This window comes from Mytilus californianus, unplaced genomic scaffold, assembly GCF_021869535.1.
Source record: "Mytilus californianus isolate M0D057914Y unplaced genomic scaffold, xbMytCali1.0.p SCAF_3, whole genome shotgun sequence".
NCBI classification, from domain to species: domain Eukaryota; kingdom Metazoa; phylum Mollusca; class Bivalvia; order Mytilida; family Mytilidae; genus Mytilus; species Mytilus californianus.
Window position 1 is genome coordinate 116,618,324 of NW_026262679.1, and position 25,550 is coordinate 116,643,873.

Consider the following 25,550-nt stretch of genomic DNA (forward strand, 5'->3'; position numbering starts at 1 on the left):
GTGATCAAAATAATGTGTTGATAGGTTAAACATTTGAGTTACAATAGATTGAAGTAAATGATGTTACCGTTTGTAATTTCATATTAGTCGTTTCAAATAGATGACACAGTGTCTATTAAAATGTGAGAAAGATCGAGGTTAATTAAGTCACCTTAATCCTTTGTACCTACCTGGGAAATCCTCAAGGACTTTTAATAAGACGAATTTTTATATAGTTGACATAATGTGTCTACATGTTTTGTATGCGTGTCAATGTGCCATAATACCATTTTTCCATTTATCAAGTAAACCACATATTTCACACACACTATAAGATAGGAAAAATTTCACATTTTTACATGACAGATTACGAAATATATTAATTCATTTCTCTTGTTTATTTTATTTCCTTATGATACTGATGTGTAGTAAAGGTAGGTGTAACTTCTATCTTTATTTTTTGTTTTTGTTTACAAGTATAGTTAAACACTATCTCAGAATAATAGTTTCAATCCTTTCTCAATGATAATTGACAAATTATTGATTTATACTAAACTCAATCAAAATTTTTGCTATCTTTTGTCGAACGATCTTATTCAATATCGTCAACGAAACATTACTCTATGCACAACAGGTAGGCAAATTTTATAACTATGTATGTATTTACCGTAAAAAGAAAAGATAAATTTTACTTCTTTATTCAAATTATCGAATTGTCGCACCATAAAAAATATCGTTTTCTTGAAGGTAAAACTAAACTATAGTGCATTGATGTTTTGAGACAATATATACGTGTTCTCTTCATACTGCAAATCTTTAAACTGTTCAAAATGAAATTCTTTGGGTAAAATTAAACTGTATTTTTTCATATCGTCATAGATAAAAAAAAAAAAAAAACAAAAAAAAAAGCACCTCTACGGAAGCACATAACAAACGTCGCAATCAATGCTTTATTGGGTCCGTTACTATACGGCCCATGCATTTTGATTGCGCAAATAGCAAAGATACAGTATAAAAAAGACTTTTGAGTACTGATTATACTTTTTTTTTATCTTACGTAAGGGATGTCATTTATGTTTATTAGACAAGAGAATAACATATCCTATGTATACCATAATAAGGAATTAGTAGCTATAGAATCAATAGCTGAGCTATGAGCTATAGTTGTACTTTCCACTTGAATCTGTTATGAACACCTGCTTCGAAAAGACAATCTTAACTCTTGTTATAGTCTGTCAGCTTTTCTGATAATTTCATTATATTTGTACATGATTTTTCCACATTTATTGCTGTACCGCTGTTATCTTATTTTGTTTATATGAAAGAAAAGATATCCACCAACCCAAGGTCATTCATAATTAAGTATCCACCAACCCAAGGTCATTCATAATTAAGTATCCACCAACCCAAGGTCATTCATAATTAAGTATCCACCAACCCAAGGTCATTCATAATTAAGTATCCACCAATCCAAGGTCATTCATAATTAAGTATCCACCAACCCAAGGTCATTCATAATTAAGTCTAAAGGTTAACGTACAATTCTTCAACAATAGGTTATTTATATAGTATATCAATATTGATAGTTATTGTAATTTTGTAGACTGTTGGATGTCTTTCGTTTTTTTTTTGTGTTTTTTTTTTTTGCCATGGATTTGTCTGTTTTTTGTCTACATATAATTTTTGATTGCCCCATTTGGTAGGCACTGTTTTCGTTATAATCACCTTATGATCATCAATCACGCCAATTACTAAACTTAAGTGTCCAGGTTATATAAAAAAATAAATAATCATTTCATTATTGTCTTATTAAATGTTTACAGCAATCAACATTTGAGAACAAAAAATATATTCAATGTTCAATGTTGTTGTTTTTTTTTTTTTTTTTGCATAACAACTTCTATTTTATAATTGTTAACTTCATGTACATAGAATAATAGCAGCCTGTCGTACAATACGTTCTGTTTGTATGTCTATTATCAGATTGGGTGTCCATCCGTCTCTACTTAATCCAATCACATGTAGTAAAATAATTGTCCTGCTATGTTATAGCAAAGGCCTGTATGGATGTGAATTGTGGAACAACTTGACTAAACACGAGCTACTTTTACTTGAACGACCGCATCGGTGTATTTGCAAATACGTACAAGGTTTACTTAAATTGACCAGAACTGACAAGTGCACTTCATTGCTAGGATGGATTCCTATTGAAAGTATTATTGACATTAGCAAGTTGTTATTCTTTGGAAGGCTGTACAATATGCCATCGAATATTTGCCGAAAAACGTCCTTATGTCAAGACTTTTGATGGTTTACCATAAATGTACTGAAAATAACGTTGGCTTTGTAAATGATGTCATCCAGATTATGCAGAAATATGATTTAATTGGCCATATCGAAAAACTATTACCGACGAGCTACTTTCCTGTGCAAAATTAATGGAAATCGATGGTCAAAAAACGTATATACGAGTATGAAGAGAAATTTCTCAAACAACGCCTAAATTGTGATCGTGACTTCGAATATTTTAAACTATTTCATAACTCCATTGATCCACATCGTGCTTGGACTATCGTGCCCCAGTACCCATCTTTGAAGTTTCAAGCACAATTTTTCATATTTCTGTGTGCTCTGGTTATACCAAACGAACCTGATGCGGAATTACTGTTATGCCATAAGTGTGGTTTTTTCTATGACAATGCAATTATACACATTTTAATACAATGCTGTAGTGTGTCGACAACAAGAGACTTATTTTGGATAGATCTAATTAATATTGGACCCATTGAGTTTAGCACAATACTCCATGCTATGGAAGACATACATTTGACACTTACTCTGCTGTCATGTCACAGTGACAAATTTTTCCCTCTTGAAAAATCAGATGCAGACAGTTTCACGTACTCGTGTGTAAAGTTTATCTATAGGTTATACAAGGAATATGACAGTTAATATGATATTTATCACAACTAAAATATCTAAATAGACATCAATTGAATTATATGAACATTTACTTATTTAATCTATTTATTCAATTATCTATTTAATTACTTATTAAGTTAAATATTTATTATTTATTTATTTATTTATTTATTTATTTATTTATTTATTTATTTATTTATTTATTCCTTTATTTTATTCCTTTATTTTATTCAATTCTTTATTTATATTCTCATTATTAACATTGTAGCTTTGTATTATACTATAATTTGTACTTATATTCATGTATATTAATACTCTCCCAAAGGAGGATAATATAAAAGAAATAAATAATCATTTCATTATTGTCTCTGACATTAAATGTTTACAGCAATCAACATTTGAGAACAAAAATATGTTCACTGTTTTTTTTTTGTTTTTTTTTTTGCATAACAACTACTATTTTATAATTGTTAACTACATGTACAAATGTACATAGAAGAATGGGAATTCATAAACTTGTATCATTCTGTAAGTTTTATTTACCACTATTTCATTCATTCATCGACGTTATAAACTATAATATATATATTCTTATATTATTGGGCGTTAAACCACAAAACAATCAATCAATTATATTTTTTTTCAAACCATTATTTCTAACGAATATATCGGCACAGGATCAGCCAATACATCACATAGTTTTAACCGTAAATCAATTTGAAGACAAATAGTTTATATATCGTTAAATAAAGACAGTATTTTGCTCTAATATGCCACATAATGTGTTACAAATGACTTTGTCAAAGAAACATTAAATACTTAAGATGTTGATTTTTAAAGATAATTATCTATTCGAAGTTTAATGCCGCTATATAATGTTCCTCCTATTGAATTTTGTTTTATAATAGTGTCCAATATCAAAGATTTTTTTTTCTGAAGAGTTTTGTTTTCTTCTAAAATATTGATACATTCAAATCAAATACAATTTACCTGACAACTTGTAATTATTGTTTGCTAACTTAAATGCCAAATACATGAAGCATTGATAAGATCTGCAGTTCATGTGAATAACTTCCAGGTTTTAAATAGACCTCATTGGATGTACTACAATACCTCCATCATATGTTTAAAACGTTGGAGATTGAATTTCTTAGTTTGAATTTTTCAACATCCCATATTTTTGACGAATCTGTCGACATATGATCAATCAATATATCAAATAGTTTTGACTGAAAATCAATAGCAAGAGAAATGATTTTTTTTTATATCTTACATTATATGTAACAGATGATTTTGTTGAAACAGATTAAATAATTACATAATGATTTAGAGTGATATTCATCTATTTTAAGTTGGCAGTTGTTTATGTTTGGATATTGAGTATGCCTAGTGAGGTGAATGGCGGATAATACATGACATGCCTTTGAAGTTTACATGCTATTTTTATATATTGTTTCATTGTAATTATCCTAATGATAACATGCTTCAGAATATTGTATACCTTTTAGAACACATGAGATGACCCCGGTGCTTGGTGTGGTTCGTGTTGTTCAGTCTTCAGTTTTTTGTGTTGTGTTTTACATACTGTTATTTGTCTTTTAATCGTTTTTCTTATCATGCCATGGCATTGTCAGTTTGGTTTCGATTTATGAGTTTGAATATTCATTCGTTGTTTTTTTTAAGAACTCTCTGAGTGGTTTATATGGTGTTTTAAGACGAAATGTCTGTCCTTATCCAATTTCTCAATTTTCGTCATTATTAACCTACCTTGTAGAGCCTAACGTTTATAGTACTTGTTAATTTGTTTTTGTCCTGAAAATATGTAGAATATTCGCCAACGTACGTTAAATATGCAATTTTAAATCAAACTGAATCGATCTTTTCCCTAAAACCTACACAATTTACTTACAGCTTGTTATTATATATAGCTCACTAGTGCCTAATACATTTACTAGATCTGCAGTTCATGTGAACAACTTTCGAGTTCCACATGTATAATAAATTTTGAGAAGAACTCATATACCTCCAATATTCGTTAATAACGCGGCACATGTTTCTAAAGCAATGTTTTTATTTTGAAGACCGCATACATCTGCAGTATACTTCGACATAAGATCAATCAAGTGATGCATCAAACTGGTTTAACTGAAAATCAGTTGGAAGAGAAATAACATTTTTTGTAGCTTGTTCTGTACTTGTTGATATTTTATTCTTAGCAGAATATTTTTTTGGGGTTGGAGGCCGGGGGGAGGAGGGGGAGGGGTTATGTAGCATTCTAAGTATGGTGACTAATGATCAGATGATCTGCTTATTACATGCCTTCGTTGTTGTCATGCTAGATAGTTAGAAATCTCACATAATCATTTTACAGTAATACATGGTCGTATATTTTTTTACTAGTCACTACTTTTAATGTTCTATTTTCACAACTCTTAAATACTTGATCGAGATGTCCTGCAGATACCTATGTGAACGGTATTTTTTTCAGTTAGTCAGTGCATTACCAGTAAACTGTCCAACCGCGGCTATTTCTATGCTGTTTCATTCTCTGCAGTAATTTAAGAAGTACTTTCTTTGCAGTTATTCGGTACTGTTCGGTTCTTTCTAGTCTCTGTTAAGGTTATTTAAATTTATATAAAAAAGATGTCGCTTGCACATTTTAAACTCCTACATTGAAAGGAAATTGACAACACCATGGTAAAAATCGAAAAATGGCATATGACAAACAAAAGTCTATAAAACACTACAAAGAAAACTCGAGACTGATCATTATGTACCAAACAAAAACCCCATTTCCGGTGCTCTGGAATCATAAGGATTACTCCCCTTTGAAGAATAAAAGGCGAAATATTTGTTGACTTTAAAAGATGAGTAATTCATAGAAAGGTAGTTTACCAATTTCATGTGAAATTATATTACTAAATGTAAACTTTGTAACATTGTCTTACAATATTTTTGTGAATCTTTCTGTTTCGATTTGAAACTATGTGTGCTTCATGCCCTCAATTGTCCTATATTTTAGTAATGACAACGATTTAATAATAAAAGTTCTAAGCTGATTTCAGTTTTCAAATTTGAATACACTGTGTATTGATTTCATAAAATCAAAAGTTAAGTGCTCAGGATTATCATATATTTCATGCCTAAATGCAAACATTAAATAACAAATCCTCATCAATTACTCTTACATGCTCGATCTGTAGCGAAATAATTTGTTTAAAATGTAATTTTCATTAACTTGTTATTAAGTATCAAGTAACAACTTGTATCAAATAGTTTTAATGAAAATCAATCAACGAGATTTTTTATATATTTTATCTTTTTTATTAGGCATTCACTGCTTTAATATGTTACATTATGTGTAACAGATGAGCTTGTAAAAGTAAAAAGTACATTGTCTCTCAGAAGGTGATTTATGAAAATCAAGTTTGTTGATTTGCAGTATGCTTAGTGTGATGATTGACGGATAATACATATCAAGCCTTTGGAGTTTACATGCTTCATTAAAAGACATGATTAAATAATCAACATGAAGCAATGAATGGTAGGATCATTATTTACAAATAACCCCTTATTGTATTTTAATTTCAGTTTTGATCTAAAACTCTAACATCCTAGAAATGACCAAAGAGAAACTGTAATATATTTTTTCCAGTTTTACAATTCTAGTATACTGCCTATTAGGTCTGTTCTCTTCTCTTGGTACTCCGGCTTCATCCACTGATACAGGCAAAAGTGTTGCAAATGGTGACAAACTCCAACAATACATCAATCAATATACTGTTCCATTCTGTTCAATATTTAAGAAATAAAATCCTTGCATTTTTTCTGGGTCTGTTCAGTTCTATGCAAAGGTTATGAAAATGGTATAAGGATTCATTTCCTTTGGTAAAAGTTAACGAAAAATGTAATAATGATATACAATACATACTTTATTTAAAAAGAGTAAAACCAGTTATTATAATACTTATCTCCTCTGAGGTCCACTGAATAAAATAAATTATAATTTATACATATGCATAACTACATCTAAATATGCAAACAAATTGTGAAAAACATATAGATTAAGTGTTCTGTATCATTAACATATTTCCTTTATGATGTACAAGACAAATATTTGGACTTTTAAACTATTAAATAATTGTTGTGCTGATTATTCTATTGGTCTACATGTTGTATCTGAATCTTATAATTAGCTATTTTGTTATAAAAACAAGACATTATGATACCTTTGTTTAAACTGCTTTATCTTTCTATCTTTTTTTTTTATTTCTACAGAAATACTGTTCCAAAATATCGGAACATTGAAATTTCGTTTTCATAAAATTTGTTCGTAGACGTTGTATGAAAAGACAATTATTGTCTGAGAAATGCAAAGAATATTTTGTTGCATTTATATGTTAGTAGTTTTTAAAAAAAAATTGACAGAGGTAATCAGGTGCAATACTTTTTACACATTATACATTAATACTCCTTTGTGATATATTGTTTTTTTTTTAAAAGTTAACCATCCTAATTGTTTGAATAATTTATTTTTGATGGTGTATCAAATGGTTTGTTCATCAAAAATGCTGCTGGCTGCACATTTGTAATGTAAACACATTTGTATCAAATTTGAATTACATGTTTCTGTATATATTTTCAGCAATTATCAAAGAGAAAATGTACATATCTATTATGAAATAAACATAAACCTTTTTGCGGAATATAATGCTACAATCGTCTATATAAATCAATTCTAGTTGAAATTACAGTACATACTTTGTTTATCTGTTGATTCCATGAAATACATATAAGACATAAAATGCCAAGTAATTTTTCACTGTTCATATTTTTTCCAAGAATTCCACTGTATTCTACCTTTAATGTTTCTTTTAAGCTAAGATGCTTGTTTGGATCCATCTAGCATAAAGACGGATTATTTTTATATTCAAAAGAATATCATTTTTTACAGGTTTTTCAGTTTATCACATATATCATTAACTGAATTTGAGGAGTTATTAAATGTTGTGTCATCCGCATACACATCAGGCTTCGTATGATTTTGTTGAAGTTTGAGATCATTAATATATGAAAGAAATAATGAAGGGTCTAACATACTGCTCTGTGGTACAACACATTTTACTTCTTGACCTGACGATATGTTGTTGGTTTTTTTCTCACTTTTTGAGACCTGGTTAATAATAATATGTGATTTGAACCATTTAAAAGAAAGAGTATCAAGCATATACATCTCTAATTTTGATAATAAAATTGAGTGATTTACAATATCAAAAGCTTTTTTAGAATCTAAAAATACATCTCCAGTGTAATTTCCTCGATCCATTCTAATTAACAGTTCTTCAACAATTTTTGCTAGAGCGGAGTGAAAAGAATGGCCATGTATAAACCCAGATCGGTACTTGTAAATTAAATCAAATACTAACAACTATTTGTAAATTTGAGAAAAAAATTATCTTTGATAAAAAGTACAGATATTGGCCAATCGTTGTTATTTTTTTACGTCGCTCTTTCAATGAATTGGTGCTATTCTTGCACATTATAATGTCGATTGAAATATAACTGTGTAAAGGCTCAAATTAGAAAATATGCGCAACAGATTTATGAATTATTGGAATTATATCAAGAATCTCAGGACCAACACGATCAAGAATCGTAAATTTATCATTCTTTACTTGTAATAGTTTATCAAAGACTTCTATTGGAGATATAAAAAATAAAATACATGTTTTAACAGTTGTCACCAACTTGTCTTTCAATTAATTCTTTTAACTTTGGAGATTCAAAATTTGATTGGGGTTGAGAAAAATTGAATCAGTTGCAGTACCAAAATGCTCATCGAAGTGTTCACACATTGTTACTTGATCATCGATCTCAGATCATTTAAAAGTAACACTTAATATTGGGCATTTTGACTCGGAATTCAAATCTTTGAGATTTTCCAGATTTTACTAGTATTTGAATTAAACTGTACAACTGTGGAGAAATAGTCAGTCTTTCATTTATTCATTTGGGCGGATAGCTTGTTTCTATATAACTTGGTAATTTTTAAGATTCTTCTCTTTATGATACAAGTCTCGCAGTTTATTTATATCCTCATTTAACCACTTGGGTTGAGACTTTCTATACTCTTTTCTTTATTATAGGCACATTTAAGAGGTTAATAACTTTGGGTAACAAGCATTCAATACATGATCTGGATCATCAAAATGAAGTATTTCATTAACATGTTTAGCCTTTAAATATTCTATATATTTTTTTGATTAAATTTATTGAAGTTTCTATATTCTATTGCGACATGCTACAATTATCTACTGATGTTCTGAAAGCGGACTTTCTGATAGTAAAACTTACAGGATAATGATCTCCCGGACAATAGGCAGATTTACATCTGTAATCTATTCAGGATTTGTAGAAATAAATGACGTATAAGTGTGACACTGTCTTTTGTAACTCTCGTTAGTTTATTGACTAATTAAAAAAACTATAAACCGACAAAATAAATTTCAATTGTTTTATGTAAAGGCTGCCAAAATCTATATCAAAATCACCAGCTAAAACTATGTGATCATTATAAGAATACGTCTTTTCTATTCCATTTTCAAAGAAGTTATACCAATATTAAATACTATTTGGAGGTTTAAAAATAAATGATTTCAAAAAGAATTTTAAATACCATGGAAAAAACTCAAACCACATAGATTCAATATTTTTCGATTCAAATTCACGTCGTCTAATGTATTTAATACTGTAAAAAAAAACAATCCAGCCTCCACTTCTACTTGTATCCCGATCTTTTCTTTCAAATGTCAATCTCTAGCTCTTTTGACTTGTCGTGACATTTTTCGGGTGTTAGAAATGATTACACATTCCCAGTACGTGTGGTTTTTCCCAATCTTTCATTTTTGTAAAATTATATTTCATTTTCATTTAACTTTGACATTAAATGTTTATTATTTTGAAACTTTATTTTTTAGACCTTATGTTTTGTGATGACAATAAATATTATTTGTATAATCATTTACATATATCTGTGTTTTATTTTTTTCTAAATTACACTCAGTATCAGTAATAACCTTTTTTTTTGTTTTATTGAAAATTAAAACAAATTTAAAAAATCTTCAGAGGACAAGCAATTGTCCAAATTTGTATAGTTACTTAACTTACAAGTATTATTAATGTTTCTTTCATTTGTTACATTATCTATGTTTGAAGTTCCTATCATTATTATACTTTAAACAAGTATTGGCTAAACATTAAAGCACTAAACTTGTTTTTACAAACAACTTTGGTTCCCTGATTATCATTCATATACTTAAAAGGTACAGGATCATTTAGTTGTCTATAACTGTAACCTGAATATCTGTGGTTTAGTATTTTTTTACAAAGTTTTTGTTTATGTCCCATTCTCTGTTTAAATCTGCAACTGACTTGCTGTGATTTGTTTCTCCACAGTTGAAACAAAATTTTGGCAAATTTGACAGGCTTTCAAATTTTGAATGCATTTCACGAGTATATGTAGCACATTGGAGATATTGATTTTTATTTTTAATGAAATTTGGATGAAAATGTTGTTGAAATCCGAGATCTGATTTTCTAGGCCATTTTCTGTTTATGTACTGGCATTGCAAATATGAGTGTAACATCATTAATACTATGTAAAAGTATTGATGTTCGATTCTTGGTGGAATTTACTCCGTCAAGATAAGATATAAAATACCTGGAATCAACTTGCCGATTCTGACTACATAGTTGTAAATGTGATTTATAAACTCTATGTGCATCTCACCACACAAGTCTTCAAAACATTCTATGTGGTCTATCACATGAACTCCTTCCCTTGGTAGTACACCAACAACAATTATCTGAATTGACGGATTTTCTTTATTAAGCTGTGTTAATAATGATCTAAACCAATCTCTAAATTCATCATTCGTCATGTGTGAAGATTTAAAAATGTAAGAAATAAATATCAAGGCAGTTCACCATTTTCTGTTGAAATGTCATAACTTGTAATATAAACAGGCAGACAATTTAAATGATCAAAATGGTGTGAATTCCTAACGGATTCAGGACGGGTGTGTGTAAATGGTATTCATCTCATGGTGTGAATGCATCTGCAGTTGTACAATTAGTAATCCATATTCAAATGCTATTGCTAATGCACTATCCGGTTATAATGATAGATGGATGATACTTCAAATATCGGATAAACTACAGCTTAAGATAACTTTAGTTAGTTGAAAAACTTTGAGATAATTTATAATTCAATTAAGTCGAGATAAAGTCTGTCAAAATTATAAAGTGATGATTTCAGTCGTTCCGTTCCATAATCTTGCTGGAATACCTGTTTACGTTTAATTATAGTTTTATTACGAAATTATCGTAATAGATCATAACACATCGTATTGATCAAAATCCATAAATGCTAGGAATTTTGAAAATGTTAGTACTGAAGATTGTGGAGCGGAAATCTGAAATCATAGCAGTGTCATCGATCCTAGTTTTCAGCTACACGTGCATATCCATGTCCATTTCTTGAAATGTCATTAGACTTGACGAAGACGTATACTTTGCCATATGTTTTTTGTTTCTAATTCTACTGCAATTTGTCAATGACGACGTAGTTGATTGAACGTGGACACATATATTGACGGATTTACGTCCGCTATATCTCTGACGTTATTAAGGAAAGTAACAATTTGGAATGTTGAAACTTATCAGTTTTTGATTTCTTCAGTGATCATCAAAACTAGTCATATTTACTTAGCTCCAATACGCGTCTCTCAATTTGCGATAGTTAAACGTATGTTTGTGACATTTTTATTGAGTGTGAATTCGCATTCGGGGTCATGCACGCATAGCACGAGACACTTACCTTGTCGACGGTAAACACCAAACTTATATAATTTGCGCTCAAGCGTTCGACTTAGGGGTTAAGGTTCATTTGTGTGAAGGATGTCAACTCACCATTCCAAGTAACCAGACAGAATTGTTACAACATTAAGTTGTAGAATTTTTCGCACCACCAACTACTACTCTTGCACCAGATGAGCATTTTGACCATGCATGTCTTTTCTCTGATGATCGGGACTAAAATTTTTAAAAATAAAAACTTAATTCATACTACGAAGAGCTGGTAAAGAACAGTAATATTTGAAATCACTTCTACAGATATCCGTCCTTGAGACACCCTCATGGATAGTAAAGGTAGTTAAGTACCACCGAAGTATATTATAACAACGAACAAAACAAAGAAATAATCAATTGTCATAAATCAAAGCGATGAAAATGCATTTTATTCAAGATGTTATATTCCACATTATGCAACATTTCAACAGTACTGGCATACAGTACACAAATGCCTTATCAACACCATTTTCAAATTTTAAGTTTCTGCGTTTGTCATGAATATGCATGAAGTATTGGCGAATTTGATTAACATTAAGATTTCAATGAATACATGGCTGGATTCCTTATAAAAATACAATTGTATATTTATTTTTTTCTCTTCAATTCTATGAGCCCTCTCAGGACCATATTTGCAATTTAATGAGGACCCACTTGGTATTTTTTTCTTTTAACTCGGTAATAGTCTTCGTAAATTATATCAAAAATGCATCTGCATTGATATCATTATCATGTTATTTTGTTTCTGGACCCAGCATAAATCCGACATCTCTGATCGTTTATCCCCTGATTCGATTTTGCCGTAGAAATTACTGACGTCACAGAAGACATATTACAGCTAAAACTTTTGACACGTTCTGACGTCTTAAAGTGGACACGTTTCGGTAGATAGAAACTGTCGAACACGTTTGGGTGAGATAAAATCGGACACATTTGAGTGAAGAAAATTATATGATATGTTTAGGGGGAAAATTCCACAAAATTTTGTTTTTCTTCGAAAATGGTGATAATTGTGGTGGTTTGAGCATGTTTTCTTTTTATTTTCCAATTTAAGACATTACCAGAGATCTTCACCAGATCATTTTTTATTGTGGTTGATACATTTACAAAATAACTATGTTTTTTATGACCGTGTATGGTGTCTTTTTCTGTCGATTCATTTAATTTTGTGCGTACCAACTTTCGTGGGTTGAGAAATATTTTTTTCTTTATGGATATTTGTTTTCGTAATTTTGTAAACGTCTGCATCCCAGCTAAAAACATGTGTACTTTGTTGAACATTTAAATTCGCGGTTTAACAATAACCACGAAATCCACAACAATTAGTATGCTACGTAAAAGAGAGGCGACAGATAAACTAATGAATCCACAGTTTATATGTAGTTTGACCTTATATGCTGTTTCCCATTGAAAAATACTTTTTCTAAAACTGAAAAAGAAAAAAAAAAATAGAAAATTTTAATCTTTCACCTGATATGTTACACGAAAACTGAACAAAATAATGAAAATGAAACATTTCAGTCATTATTTTGCACATTCCCTAAACGTCGGATAAGAATCAAAACGGATCGTCCCTTATCAAATGGCAAATTCAAAAGTTCAAATACATCAAACAAATGGAAAACACCTATCATATTCCTGACTTGGTACAGGCATTCCCTTATGTAGATTAAACCTGCTTTTATAGCTAGCTATACCTCTCACTTGTATGCCAGTCGCATGTTTCTTTGGTATCAGTATTTGTATATCTATTGTTTAATTCAAACTCTTTGAATGGATCTATTACATGAGACTCAGCAATATTTTGGTCTATCTTCATCGATTTACGATATTTGAACATCAGTAAGCTACTGTCGCCTTAATTTGAGGTGCAACTCACTTTAAACCTGTCGTTGAAGCTACGCTCTGTGATCTTAACACTTTAGATCTATTATTTCAGTGATTTTCTTTCAGTAAATAAAGCAGTTAAAGTATTTTCGTTGAAGTTGATGCTATTGTATTACGCATTTCAGACACATGATTAATGTTAAGAATTTGCGCTATTTATCAATGTTGCGAAAAACCGCAATTTTTTACTGCTAAATTTGAAGTCATTCCTTTGAATTTCTGACGCCGTAATGATTATGTTGACGGTTTTTGAAATATATGTGGAATGTTGTATTATCGGTTATCATACCACGTTTTTTAAATTTTTTTATAATATAATGAGTTGAGGAAGAATACATCCAAACTAGCACTATGATTTGTGCGTACTATATTTCATTTTCTAAATCATGATAAATATAGTCTTGTGTGTGTTGGGTCTGGTACCTTTTGATGGCTATTATTTGTGTGTGTCTCTGTCCTGTATGTTCTCTCATTTATTTGTATTGTAGTCCTGTCATGTAATCTTGTCATTTTAATGTTATATTTAACATTGCCATAAAAGCGGGAGGTTTGGCTAGCCACAAAACCAGGTTCAACCCACCATTTTTTCTTAAAATGTCCTGTACCAAGTCAGGAAAATGGCCATTGTTATATTATAGTTCGTTTCTGTGTGTGTTGCATTTTAGTGTTGAGATTCTGTTGTGTCGTTGTTCTCCTTTTATATTTGATGTGTTTCCCTCAGTTTTAGTTTGTAACCCGGATTTGTTTTTTTCTCAATCGACTTATGAATTTCGATTGCGGTATACTACTGTTGCCTTTATTAATCAATGTATTTTGCATACTTTGTTTCGACATATCCAGTCAAGAAATAAATTATGATTTATTAGCCTCATTAGATATTTCAATATGTTAGTAGGTCGAGGAACAAACATCCGCCGGGCGTGTTGTATACTTTCAAATCACATCCGGTGTTGCTTGTATCAGCCGATTTTCAAAAGTATATTTGTGGCATTTATGGTCATACATGTCATACTATGGTGAAACTAAGTTTATTTATACTACCTTTTATGAATGACATTGCATTTTCTATGCCTACAATTAAAGTGTCTGACAGACTAGTGTATTAAAGGCAGTTCCTGCTGCTAAACAGAAGAAGTGAGGGAATAAATAGTGAAGAAAACTATTTTGTGCCACTTTGTACCTACCACGTTGTTGAACTAAAAAATCATCTTCAATATATCACAAAGACAGAAAACTTTATGTCAGTATAAGTATTTTGACGAAATCGGTATAGGGAAGGGTTGAGATCTCACAAAGCATGCTTAACTCCACCGCATTTTCGCACCTGTCCCAAGTCAGACACCTTTGGCCTTTGTAAGTCTTGTATATTTATTACTTTTGGGTCATTAGTATGTTTCGGAGTTTAGTTTTGCGTCCATCACTCTGAACTAGTATAAATTATTATTTAGGGGCCATTTAAAGCCCGCCTACGGGTGCGGGAATTTTCGATGCGTTAAACACCCATTGGTGGCCTTTGGTAGTTTTCTGCTCTTTGGTTGGGTTGTTGTCTCTTTGATACATTCCCCGTTTCCATTCTAATATATTAACTATTGCGACTGCTTCTGTTCTGTACTGTATTAGTTCTCACTGGGTAGTCCGGCCTCCTCCCATAACAGTTATCCGCTATGACATAGCCAAGAGTTTTGAAAGTAGTGATTAACTCCAACAATAAATCATTAAATGTTTCTGTACTGTTCCGCTCTGAAAAGTTAATTAAGAAATAAAAACATTGCTGAAATTCCGTTACTGTTCAGTTATGTCCAATCTATGACAAGGTTACGGATATAATATAAGGATTACTTCCCACTGAAAAAACTGAGCGAAATATGTTCCGACGTTTAAAGATCAGTCATAGACATAAAGATAGTTTATCAATTTCAATTGAAATGTTATACCCGTAACTTGTAAAATAAACATCCAAACATATGATTTAAAAGAAAACATAATGGTATAGAAACATTTAATGGAATTGTATGCGACTCCCATACAAGTGAGATGTTTAGCTGGCTATAAAACCAGGTTTAATCCACCGTTTTCTACGTAAGGAAATGCATGTACCTAGTCAGGAATATGACAGTTGTTTTCCATTCGTTTAATGTGTTTGAGCGTTTGATTTTGCGATTTGATAATGGACTTTCCGTTTTTTAATTTTACTCGGAGTTCGGTATTTTTGTTATTTTACTTCTTTCTCCTTACGGAGTGTTGACAGGTGCATCCACATGGTAAGAATCTCTTTGTGTGCATGCATCTCTTGTCTTACTATTTAGAATCCATATTCAGCTGCAAATGTTAATGCACTATCCAGTTATAATGACAGATGGACGATATGTGAAATATCAGTAACCTTACTGGCGTCTTCAAATGAAAAGCTGTCATCTAATAATTGCGAGGTGACTTCATAATTATACTTAACTATCCGAGCAGTGCACGAGGACATTTTTTTCTAGTGGCATATAATTCACTGAGTTCTGTCATATTTTAAATTAAGAACAAAAACAAAATACATACCACCTGCAGTTGACACGAATGCAGCATTTACAAGTTAAAGAACATAAAATGGTAGAGTGTTCTCATATTATTATTTCCGCTAAAATACTGTGCCATGTCTAATTGTTCCGACTACTTTAGTAAGCAGTTCCCGGGCGGTATAGTTTAAGTTGATATTTCACGTTGTTTCGCATTGGAGTAGATCTAGTTGGGCATAAACCGACGTGAAATAGAACTGCTGAGCAATCACGATGGCTATTCCTCGTTAAGGTATGATGGCACCCTACTACTCAGGAAAATTTGGGAACGATGATATATTTGGCCAACATACACTATCAAGTCCAAAAGGAATTACGTAAAATAATGTTGCCTGCTCAAGTTACAATATAGAGTATCCCCAAATTTAAGAAAGTGTGCCTTATGAAACATTGTGTCTTGTGCATGAATTCGATAGTTGATCAAGAAAAACGTACAGTTTATGTAAAGTCCTTATCCACAATATTGAGATCAGCTAGAACAGAATGAATAAAGACTCAAGGCTTGGACATGGGACATGATACAAAGTAAAAACTGATTTATATAACATAGCACACATTATAGGATTTCGAAATAGTTAACAATCGAATGTACAGTACAAGTATTATTTGATTCTTGCAAGTGCAGATTTAATGTCCAATTTAGAAGTTCTGATGTAACGTTCAAAACAATCCGATTTTTTTGTATCATACTGTCCTCACTTCCTTGGAAACTGGCACTGTTAGCCCCGCCTGATCGAATTTAGATACGTAGTTTGACCTCGAGTGCTGTTTTCCTATTGAATTATACTTCACAACTGTTTTTTATAATTTTCAACAGTAAACTAACTGTACTTTTGAATTAGTGCTAGATCATAACTATACTTGAATTCAAAGAGAGATACAAAAAGGATAATTTTTTTTTAGAATTTAAGTGGTTTTTCTCTTAACAATGTTAATTTCACTTCCGGCGTCAAACAACCAGACGTTTCTAGACTTTGCGCACACTTCAGAATAAAAACATGTGTTATAAAAAAGAGGTTTTCATGTAAAAAATGTGATGTTTTTGTTTATATCTTTTTTAATTTCTCTTAATTTTTAGAAGTTGCCCCAACTTTTCGGTCTCCTCCTTCAACACTGCCTGATATTAAAGAAGTCGTCCTCTTTGTATTAATATTTGATGACTATGTTAACTGCAACTTTTATCAAATTAGTAATATGAAAATAGTTCGAGTTATCTACTCAGGGAATGACTATTTAAATTTGAGATGGGGTCGGGGTAGATATACTCATCATAGATATCAGGCTTACAAACTATGTACGCCAGAAGTGCGTTTCGTCAACAAAAGACTAACCTGACTAAGAAAATAATATTCTCGAATATTGAATGGGCATCTTAAGTATCGAAATACTCTTGATTTCCGAAAAAAATATTGTTAAGTGACGACACATATTTGTCTTATTTAAACATCCATATTTTCTAATAAGCAATTTAGCCTTGAAATATTCAATTATTGTGTAAAATTTTGTAACCAATATGACCACACACTATATCATAAATATTTCAAACCTATCTATCTATGGTAGTTTCTGTTTGATTTAAAGACAATCTTGTTTTTAGCCTTCAGTCAATTTAGAGTTTGACATGTATATAGACACATAAATTTATATATTTGAAAACGAACAGTGACTCAATAAGACTGTTTTTGTATTACTTTGTATAGTTTGATTGTAGTCTCATGACTTTCAGTCTTATATCTTACGTCATTTATGTATGGAAACTGTCATTAGTTCATTTCCAGTGCAGTTTAGATATGCCACGTGCACTGAAATTCTTGTTGTGTGCTAAGGACAGATATAGGAAGTAAACCAGAAAATATCATATTTTTTATATAAATTTACGTACAATGTGAAAGAAACATGAATGTGATAAAGGAACATTCATTTTCAATTGAAGGAAGGATCTGTTAAAGACAATCTTTGACAGCGTGGTATATTTCAATTCAACGAATAAAGTAAAGCATTAAAAGGCTTTTTTGATATTGTACACCGAATTGATGTAAGGAGAGTCATGTCATACAGACTATTTCATTTAGTTGTTTTTTAATGTGATTAACAAGTTAAAAACATATTCTTTATATTGAATCCCAGCCAAGAACTTTTCTTTTCAGACTGTGTTCACTTTGTAAGCAGACCATATTGTTGAAGTCAAATTATTCTGTAAGCAGACGTATATTTCAAACGTTTAGAGAAAACATTGTTAGATCGAAAGCTAGATGAGATAGACTTTTACTTAATAAGGGGGAGATTATACCAAGAAACTTATAATAAAAATCCAAAATGCAAGGAGAGCACACAATTATTTCACTGGTGAAATTCTTCTACATTCTCTGTTCTTTTGTTAGTAGAACTCATTGCTCCAAATATATTTGTAACAGTTTTTTCTGCATTAATGTGTCTTTTTTGTACGTTATTTTTTCTTGCAAAGTATTTTAGTTAGCTGTAGTATGTTTGTACACTTGTTTTTTTTTTATATTTTCTAGTAAAATCAGTATTTTAAATCTTAGCTTGATCATCAGTAGAGTAAGTTAGTTCTAGTAGATTAACGGAAAAACAATTTCAGAACGTATGTTGTGTATTGAGACTTTCAAAACTAGAACCATAATATCATAAATAGTAAATAATAATAAAATACTTGCAAAACAAACAAAAAAAGCAACCTACCCCGAAACAATTAGATTAAGCAAATAGTACCAACACTTATGATTATCCATTCATTTAAGAGTCAAAAACGTTAGTTTACAACTTTGCTTTAAAGACATGGAACATACAGAAATATAACTTTTACAAAGAATGACACACACTCATATGTTATGAACGATAAAAATGTAACAAATTAAAACCAATCAAACTATTCGAAAGCCATTGACTTTATCAGGTAACATTAATTTAAAAACAAAAAAATCAAAAAAATTATTTACACCATTATATGACAAATCGGCTGTGTATTCATTAACATGGTATAGTACAATTTAAGGTAATGATACAAACACACACCATTTCCGCATTCCCATTCCTTAGGACTGGTAACTTGACTTGATACTTTATATGACAACGATAAATCTTACCCTATCAAATTATTTATTTTGGGCATTATGTAAAACACAAAGTCGTTCATTTAAATGACATTGTAATGCATTTGTTTTGATAAAGATTTGTACAAATTCTGGTGAAACGGACCTACGAAACAATATTTACAAAGGAAAGGATAAACAAGCACCAGGTATTTTGAAAATTATCATCATGATTGGTACATGTAGATAGTAAATTATTAATTTATAATCTATAAAAGTATTTATCTAAATTTTCACTTGTTAAAATGACATTTACAAAAAAACATTTCGAAGTTTTTCAAAGAATGATCATATCAAAATCTTCATATTTACTTATTTAAAGAAGAAGTTGAACTATTAGAAATAATTTAGAATCAGCATATTACTTTGCAATACTCTTTCGAAAAACTAAAATGGTTTATCAATTTAGTGACGTCCTAGGGTTAGAAAAGAGTCAATTACAAATCCGCTATTCTCTGATGCATTATCACTTGATATATCTTATCAACGTATTTTATATAAGTAACACGACTGGTGTTGCATGTGGAGCAGGATCTGCTTACCTTTTTGAGACACATGATATCCACCCGGTTTGTGGTGGGGTTCGTGCTGCTCAGTCTTTGATGTTCTGTGTTTTGGTTCTTATACTGTTGTTTTTCTTTTAATCGATTTTCGTTTTTTGCCATGGAATTTTCTACTAATGACTTGATATGTCCCTTTAGTATCTTTTGTTTCTCTTTTAAAACACAGAATTATACTAAGATCTGAACTTATAAGAGGATAAGTGTCCGTTAGATTTATACACCTCTGCTATAACTTTGTTTTTCGTGATTGTTTTCGAATCCTTCTATTCAATTAAATTTACATTTATTATCATGTAACACCGTACCACGTGTAATTGTCTTTAGTCCCGTCTTACTTAAGGTTAAACAAGCAGATCAATATTTGCATACCTTCTATTTATGTACTTTATACTTTTCGAAAATTTCTAAATTATCTCATTGGAAACCATACCACATCTGCTTATTGTCATGCCTGCGACATTTATTTTGCTAAAACAAGAAATTATGATCCTAGATTATGTCGACGTCATCAACGGTGTCACCGACGGCGGCGGCAGCGTCCACATTTATGTTCAGTCTATGGTTAAAGTTTTTTTAAGACATCAATAACTTTTTCGAACCTTTTTGGAATTTTTAAAAAGACAGTATCTAGTGCAAAATTTGAAAAATATACATATTTCTGTATTTTACTATTAAATGCACTTGTGGGGATGTATAAGTACCTTGCCACGTCCACTCTGTGTTTTTTTGTTAGATATATTTCTCCTTTGTATCGATCTGATAAGTTAAGCTCTTTTCACCTGATTTTTTTAGTTTGTTCTTATGTTATAGTGTTAAACCATTTTCCCGGGTTAGGGAGAGGGTTGGCTCACTTTCAAATTAGTTTAACCCCGCCACATTCTGTATTTGCCTGTCCCAAGTCAGGAGCCTGTAATTCAGTGGTGGTCGTTTGTTGCTGTATATAATATTTGTTTTTCGTTCATTATTTTATATATAAATCAGGCCGTAAGTTTTCTCGTTTGAATTGTTTTACATTTGTCGGTCTTTTATAGCTGACTATGCGGTATGGGTTTTACTCATTGTTGAAGGCCGTACGGTAACCTATAGTTGCTAATTTCTGTGTCATTTGGTCTCATGTGGAGAGTTGTCTCATTGGCAATCATACCACATCTTCTTATTTTTATTATAGTTTGTTTACAGTAAACATTAAGTACTGTCTACAGTTTAATTTTTTTTTGTCTTCAATAACTTTGTCAAACCTTTATTGAATTTTACATAAGTTGGACAGAGCTTTTTTATGATCAAAAGACAGTATCAAGAGCAAAATAATCAATATTTGTTTTCCAAATTTTACCTATAGGAGGAGTTTTTTGCAATTAACTAATAAACACCTCTTTCTGAATTATTAACATCAATTTTATCAGCAATCAAAGCCGGGCTTGAAAGTTTTCGTGCAGCTTCCTTATTCTAGAGGTGGCGTGAAAAGGATGTGGATACTAAAAAGTTCCAAAGATCTTTGAGAGTACGTACAATCAAAGACTGTTTCATCTTGCAATAGTATTAAAATATTTGACTTCTCTACACTTTACACAAGTATTCCCAATTCCAAACTTGAAAGAGTTGGTCCTGCTTTGTTTTATAAAACAGAATAGCCAACGTAGATACCAGTATCTTGTCTTATGGAAGGATTAATCGTACATTGTAAAAAATAACTCTGATTTAAACAAAATATTCTCTGAAACTGACATTATCAAGATGCTTGATTTTTTTTTGACAACATATTTTTTATCTTTGGAGGACGTGTTTTTCAACAAACAATCGGCATTCCTATGGGAGCGAACTGTGCTCCTCTTTTTGCCGACTTGTTCCTTTATTCATATGAGGCTGACTTCATACAGGAAATTTTAGCTAGGAAGAAAAAAAAGAAGTAAGCAGTATCCTTTTACTTCACTTTCCGCTAGATAGAATATGTTCTCGCACTAGATAATTCAAAATTTGTTGACTATTTTGAACGCATCTATCCCATCGAACTTAAAGATAAAGGATACAACAGATACAATTAAGTCTGCCTAACATCTTGTCTTACATCTAGAAATTAACAACGAGGGTCGGTTGAAAAACAAAACTTTACGACAAAAGAGATGGTTTCAGCTTCCCAATTGTGAACTTTCCATTTGTATGTAGCAACAACCCCAGTTTTCTATGTTGTGTATATTGTACAGTTGTCTGTCTATAGGTTTTTTTTTTCTGTTTTAGCCATGGCTTTGTCAAATACAATCAACTTAACTAGTAGTTTATGACTATGCTATAATGAAAGACGAAAACTTTTATTTATCGGACAATATATTTATGTTGGAGTTTATTTTCGACTCATGAGTTTGAATATCCCTTTGGTATCTTTCGCCTCTTCTTTATGAAACTAAAAGAGGGACGAAAGATACCAGAGGGATAGTCAAACTCATAGATCGAAAACAAACTGACAACGCCATGGCCAAAAAATAAAAAGACAAACAGACAAATGATAGTACAGATGACACAACAAAGAAAACTAAAGACTAAGCAACACGAACCCCACCAAAAACTGGGGGTGATCTCAGGTGCTCTGGAAGGGTAAGCAGATCCTGCTCCACATGTGTATCATCGGTGTATTATCGGTTAGATAATGTATCATCGGTGAATCATTGGTTAGATACTTAAATAAAAATGTATCATCGGTTAAAATGTATCATCGGTTGAAATGTATCATCGGTGGATGATGGATTGATTAAGTTTATTGCAGTAAATATTTACAGACAGTCGGGGATTAAATTATTTTGACAGGTTAATTTTGTAAACCTTTCGTGGATTATTATGAAACTTGGTCAGAAGATAAAAGTCAAGATCAAGAAATAGCATCTACAGAAAAAGTTGGATTTTTTAAAATTCTGTATTTTACTGATATTTGGGCCATTTTAAATTTTTTTTAAAGCATTGCACTTTTTCAATTACAGCAGCATTCGCAGGCGAGATACAGGGTTTCGCGGAACCTATTACGAATTTTATTTATGATACATTGTTGCTATGTCTTGAGTTTTCTATGTTTTGTTTTGTGCACTGTTGTTTGTCTTTTGGTGTCTATTGTTTTTGCCATGGCGTTGTCAGTTTATTTTCGACTTATGAGTTTGAATGTCCCTTTGGTATATTTCGCCACTCTTGTAGTATAAAGTAAGTGAATCTAAAATTAATAAAAGCACGTGAAACAAATTGATTATGATATTTCAACTTATATCGTCTAAAACCTAGATTATAAAGTATCTCACCATTTGCTGTTAGTAAACCAAAATACTAAAGGATAAAAGTGATTTCTTACAAAAAGAATGAGAAAACTGTAGAAACAAATATTAGAACAGGAAGTGGGTATAGAATTTTAAATTAAAACATGAACAGATGTAGAGTGATAAAAACTTAATTTTTGCTCTAGATTTTTAAGTTTTTAGTCCGAAAAAATATCAAACGTGTCCCATTGCTGTGATCTGGTGACTGAACATCCAAAGTAAAAAAGTAGGGAATCAAATACCCCAAAAGAAATAAAAAAGTGATCATGATCTTATGACAGATAGAAGAAGACACTCACAACCTCAAATCAATTATTTGTTTTATATGTACACGATAGGCAATTGCACATTTAAACATAATACTACTTGTAAAGCGTTATATCTGGAAACAAGTTTAGCGGAACTTGAGACGAACGACTCGATTATTCTATTGTGCTGTATTTGTGTTATGTCGTAAATTAATTTTAGTTGTTCTTTGTTATTCTGTGGTTTACATGTTTGAATGTACTATTATATTATTTATTTATGTATTTCTATGTCCTGAATGTTCTTGCATTTATTTGTACTGTATTCCTGTCATGTAATATGTCATTTTAGAGGTATTTTGAACATTGCTATATAGCGGGATGTTTTGCTAGCCATAAAACCAGGTTCAATCCAATTTTTTTTCTTAAAATGTCCTGTACCAAGTCAGGAATATGGCAGTTGTTATCACATTGTCCGTTTCTATGTATGTTGGCGTTTTTTTTGTAGCAGTTCAGTGTTTCTGTTGTTCCGTTTTGTTTCCTCTTATAGTTGATGTGTTTCCCTCAGTTTTGGTTTGTGACCCGGATTTGTTTCAGTTAAATCGATTTATGACTTTTGAACAGCGGTATACTACTATTGCCTTTATTTATTACATATGAAATAATACCTGTCGGCAGCGATTTAAGTTTCATCTGAAGACCATCAATTAGTTAAGGTAGCTTGGATGTCTAAATATTCGACGAAAGATCTTTTCTTCAAATTCTATAAAACACTTCTGGGTCATGGTACTCTCTAATTTCGATATAAAAACGGAGGGTCACGGACCTTGTTTTTTCATTAAAATTAATGAAACTACAGTTATCTTATATAAGTTATGCAGGGAAAATTTTTTTTTTTCAGTATTCAGGAAACATTAAAGGATCGTAATAGTTAACATTCAATGCGAAAATTGCTTATCTGAAATATTTCCGAAATATCAAATACAAGTAAGGGGTCATGGGCCTTATTTTCATTAAAAAATCCGAACACAAAAATTAGACAATCAAATTGAATATGATTATCTGCCATTCATTTCTTTTTTGCTGAAAATTTTAAATACACTTACTTTTTTGAAAGTGTAATCTTTGAATTTCAAGTTTTAGATATTTCTGTTGTATATTGAATGATACTTGGTAAAAAATATATTAACCAAAGAAGTGTTCTTGCAACATGCCATGAAGTGGTGATAAAAAAAATATATCCGATCTACCTTCAGAACTGTTTGATTGTCAGTGCAACTGTTCTGTTCTATCTTCTTCGTTTCTTAAACATAAAACAAAGCCTGGGGTAAACGCAAATGTACATGATGTGTAAACAGTTTCATGCTCCAGTAATGATAGCCGTAATTGCGCTAATGACAAGAAACGTAAGTATCAAGAAGATATTTCGATAAATATCTACGAACTTCAATCTTGATGGCCGCTTCAAACGCATAAAATTTGTTAAGTGTTTCTTTCATCTACTAATACATAGTGAACTTGACTTTGTTAATGAATTGCAAATTCATTTATCAGAAACCTTCCATATACTCAATTACAATATATCATTTGAATTTTACAGTTTTACAACACGTTAAATTACCTGTATTTGACGATTACCAAACTGTATTGTATCACTTGTACCGTAATGTGACGCAAGTACACTAGTGTAACCTTTATATATAAAGACTTGTACTTGATTTTGCAATCTCGATTTAGCAGTTTTGAAATAATTTTGTGACATTTCTGTAAATTGTCACTGTCATTATATTTTTGAATAGTTAATTGTTACATGATTCGTAGTATAGCGTTAAATAGGCTATTTAGCACGATCTCATATTATAAGTGTTTGAATGTAATAATATCCGTTGCAGGCAATGATTTACATTATTTCGAATAACAAAACTAAGTATCATTTTGCAAAAAGTAAAATAACAAAAATACAGAATTAAAAGGAAAATTCAAAACGGAAAGTCCCTTATCAAATTGCAAAAGAAAAAGCTCAAACACATCAAACAAATGGAAAACAACTGTCATATTCCTGACTTGGTACAGGCAT

The 25,550-nt window shown here is 31.0% G+C and overlaps 1 protein-coding gene across 1 annotated transcript in view; it reads left to right on the forward strand.

The window, feature by feature from the left end:
* Positions 1-356: 356 nt before the first annotated feature.
* Positions 357-25,550, forward strand: part of LOC127735916 (angiopoietin-1 receptor-like) — a 119,318-nt gene continuing 94,124 nt past the window's right edge. The window contains exon 1 of the mRNA XM_052246355.1: positions 357-413. The gene's annotated coding sequence lies outside the window, so the exon portion shown is untranslated. The remainder of the gene's footprint in view (positions 414-25,550) is intronic.